A 4,676-nucleotide genomic window follows, 5' to 3' on the forward strand; every position below is an offset into this window, starting at 1 on the left:
TTGATCAAAACAATATTAGAAAATTTTAGTAGATACATTATATCATATATATTTAACTATTAGAAAAAAAATAGAATATTTTTAAGTTCTTTAGTATGTGTATTTTTAAAAATGATAGAAGATTTTTTTACATACCGTTTTAAAATATAATTAAAAAATTAAGTTGATTGACAAAACCGCATAACTTTAAAATATTTTTTTTAAAAAAAACTGTCAAATGAACTTTTACTAAACAAAAAGAGAAAAATATGGGAAACAAATTAACCTCCACTTCAAGCATTAAAATCCTCTCACGTTTCTTTATTACCTCTACACTCAAACCCACTTTCAACAAGGACTAATTCTTTCTCCTTCTGTTCTATTATTTTTTCCCCATTAATCAACAGGGAAAGAAGAAGAAGAAATACTTTGTGATGCATATAATTACTTTGTTTTCGTTGTATTCTTGAGATTCTGTGAATTTATTTTTCATATTGAAAAAATCTGTGATAGTTCAAATTATGAGTTTTTTGATATAATATATTATCATGGTTATCTATATATGATTAGTTTTCTCGTTAGCTATCTTACATTCGATCTCTTATAGATATATATCAAATTAAGACACATCCAAGGAGGGATCATTCCTCCATTAGTGAAGGAGATTTTCTATGTATGTCAATATCCAATCAAAGAATACAATATTGGTACAATTATTGGTCTGATGGTAAGTTATGCTTCTTTGAAAGAATTCTTTTCACGAAAAACTTACTTTTTATATTACAAATATTTTGAAAATAGGGTGTTATTAGCAATGAAGAAGATAAAACAAGGATGTTGATGTCAAGGCCACAAATTTTATGTCAGGAAAGGAAAAATTAAATATATAATAGGAGAAATATTTATATAAAATAATTTATTAAGGAAATACTTAAATTAAAATCAGAAAAGGAACAAAAAAAATATTAACTAAGTAATCAACAAAATTAATTTAAAATCTGAAATTAAAAATTAAAAACAATTTAAATCTTAAAATCTGTTTAAAGGAGAAGAATACTTATGCACGATGGAGTTTCTTAAAACATAATTCATATTCAATTAACAAAGTTAATTTATAATATGAAATTTAAAATATTTTAATTTAGTTGTCATTGTAATTTTAAGTTATTGGTATTATTAAGTGCATAATACATTTTATTAGTTATTTTTAAGTATAAAATTATCACATTTTAAATTATCCGCGCAACATGCGGGCACGTATACTAGTTATAATAAGGCTTAAATCAAAATCAAATTAATACTAATACAAAAAGAAAATCAATTCAACACTAAGAATGACAATAATATTGAATATTTGTTCTTTAGTTTTACATAGGTTTAGACAATTAAAATACATAATCTAATATTTAGTCATGTAACTAATACTTATTAAACTTGTTTTGGAGGTTTTTGCAAGATATCACCTTAACATCCTCCAGGTGTTCCCACATACTCTCTGGCTCCCCCAACGTTCTTAATGCGAATAAACAATCCAAGCGTAACTTTCGGACTCTTGGAATTTCTGAACTAACGAGTGTCGTCTGACTTGAGCCGAATTGTGCCAGTAACTCTCTCAGCTGAAAACAAAAGGAAAGTGAAATTTCTTCCAAGTGCCTGGGTACAGAAAAAGCTCCACCAACATTAAAAAGACATGTTAAATTATCACAATAGTGTATATCCAGTTTGCGTAATTTAGAAAATCTTAGACCCAGAAGTTGATCAAAATCAGAAACACTCTTAAACTCAGATATGTGCTGGAGGTAGAGATATTCCAGATTTGGCAAAGGATCATCACTTCCTTCTTCCGATGGTCCAAAATCACAAGAGCAGTGGATTAGGCATAGTGATTTTAATCCATCAAAACTGTTGTTCCGAATGAACTTCGTGAGACCCATGCATTCTTCCAAGTACAAATCTGAAGCAAACTGCAACATGCTTGAGAGCGAGTCTTTGTTATTGAAAATGTCAAAACCTAAGAGGCATATCTTCCTTGTTGACTTGTAGAATGGTACCTCACGAGTTGTAGTATTCCCAACTGTAATATGAAATCTTTTCAATCTTTTCATCCAGGTGTACTGATGGTCACTTTTCAAAATTGAAATTGATGAGCTATCCAAGTAAATAAAAAGTGATCTCAGATTGGGTAGATGTGATATCTCATCAAAAGAAGTTGCTCCAACAAAATCTCTATGGATTCTGGGTAGATGTGATATCTCATCAAAAGAAGTTGCTCCAACAAGATCTCTATGTCGTATGGGTAGATGTAACATTTCAAGCCTTTGCAACTCGTGGAAAAACCCCAGGTCGATGCTCTCTTTAAACTTACCTAAAGGCATATTTAGTAGCCTCAGTTTTGTCAACTTGTCCATTCCTTCGGGCAGACAACATAACGTTGTATTATCACAATCGAGCAACTGCAAATTGCAAAGATTACCAATAGCTGGTAATTCTATCAACTCATAGCAGTGTCCTAGTATTAGAGCACGTAGTTGACTTAAATTATTGAACGAAGAAGGCAGTACTCTAATACTAGTATAACTCAGGTTCAGAACTCTTAGAACTGGAAATGACAAAAAGAATTTATCGGGAATTTTCAAAAGGGATTGATTGCCTTGCAAAAGTAAAGATGTTGTCTTTGGGCATTCCGTGAAGTTATCAGGTAGATATTGAATTCCTTGGGTTATGAAAGATAATCTCTTGACAGAAGCTGACACTACTTCAACATTTGAAATCTTAATTAACTCAATTCCAGCTTGAATAACAGAACTGTGCTCATCCCCAAAGGAATTATCTATCCATTTAGCAACATCACGAACTACATCATGCATCTTCACACAATCCTTCTCATGGGCTTCTTCTAGTAAGCAGACATTTTTTAGTTCCTCAATAATTGTGATTCCTCTGTTGTAAGCTTTTTCATATGTGTCGTGTTCACCAAGGAACCCCTCTGCCCACCAGCAATGTACGAGATCATTTGTTGGAATAGACGCTGGATATAAGGAGCAATACAAGAAACAACTTTGAATGTCACCTCTCCTTTTGTTCATATTGCTTCTTTGCTCTAAAGAATCAAAACTCCATTTGATGACCTGGTAAACCTTATCGCCTGTGTCTTTGTCATTAGGTTCAGACATTCTAAGTGATTCCAAAGCATCTTCCCATTCCTCGACCATGTTCTTCCCTCTCATAGATGCTCCAATAATAGTGATTGCTAAAGGTAAACCACCACACTCTTTTGCAATACCAATTGCTGATGGCTGAATATCCACCCGATTGGCAACATCTCCCGCATTTTCGATAAACAGATGCCAAGATTCATCTTCATCCAATGTGAAAATATTCATTATGGTGTGTGTTTTCATTCCCTCACAAACCTTCCGTTTACGAGAAGTAATAATAACCTTGCTTCCTGCGTGATCTTTTGGTTGGGGCACACCTACCTTATCTAAATCTATAGCTTCCCAAACATCATCTAGTATGACAAGGAAACTCTTTTCCTGCGAAGCCTTTGATAGATTTTGCTGGCATTGCTTTCTTCACTTCCCTGATCAGTATTAACCTCTAGGCTTAATCTTTTGGCAATTTGTGCTTGAACCTTTCTTATGTCTATTGGCGGTTTGGGTACTGTAACCCATATCACAACACCAAAAGACAGTTTAGGCCTAATTGACACGTCAATCTGTTTAAGCTCATTGTTCAAATTCTTCACCAAAGTAGTTTTCCCAATTCCTCCTGCACCCCACACTCCGATGATGCCAACCTGACATACCCAAAAGAATAATTAACCCCACAAGTGAAACATGCAACAATGGTTGGTAATATACAAGAAATTAGAGAAAGAAGGATTGTAGGAGGCTTTGTTTCAGCAATTGTCAAATTATGTTTTGATCTCAATTTTGTTAACTTAATTTCCACTTATTTATAATAGGAAAAAATATATATAATATTATCTTATTATAGAGAAAAATTATTTTTAAATATCTATTATAAAATAATTTTAATTAAAACTTTATTTTATTAAATTAAAATGTACATAGTCAAATTTTTAATCAATATTATACCTAGATGAATAAAAAAAATAAATTAATATTGATATAATATTAATATAATGATTTAAATATAATTTAAAATATCAAGCAAAATAAATTAAAAGAAATACATATATCCATATTTGAATAAATATATATGCAATTATCATGCTGAAATTTATGTGGAATTAGTTTCCTCATTCTTCTCTGGAAAATAGTGTAGTTATCTGCAAATATCAAGTATAATTTGATATTTTTTTGATTTATGTGGTCAAATTTTAAATTAGAAATTGAACATGAGATAAAAATTTATTCAGTAAAGGTGAAAGTTTTTAACCTGAGTTTTAAATCATAACCACTTCTAACAAATTAAATTATACAGGATATTTCTTCTAATTTATATTTCATTTTATTATTTTTGTAATTCTAATTTCATGTAATACATAATTTATCTATTATAAAAATATAAGTAGACAAATAGTCAATCAGTATCTTTATTTATGTTTTATAGTAAATGAAATTATAATTTTGCAATAAATGGTTAATCAATATCATTATTTATATTTTGTAGTAATACAAAGTTATAATTTAAAATAAAATAAGACAGACAAATCTAAAAAATGAAGAAAA

The 4,676-nt window shown here is 30.2% G+C and overlaps 1 pseudogene; it reads right to left on the reverse strand.

Annotated features, from left to right (window-relative positions):
* Positions 1-1,397: 1,397 nt before the first annotated feature.
* LOC125841689 (probable disease resistance protein At4g27220) overlaps positions 1,398-4,676 on the reverse strand; it is a 4,400-nt pseudogene continuing 1,121 nt past the window's right edge.

This window comes from Solanum stenotomum, chromosome 10 (genome assembly GCF_019186545.1).
Source record: "Solanum stenotomum isolate F172 chromosome 10, ASM1918654v1, whole genome shotgun sequence".
NCBI lineage: Eukaryota > Viridiplantae > Streptophyta > Magnoliopsida > Solanales > Solanaceae > Solanum > Solanum stenotomum.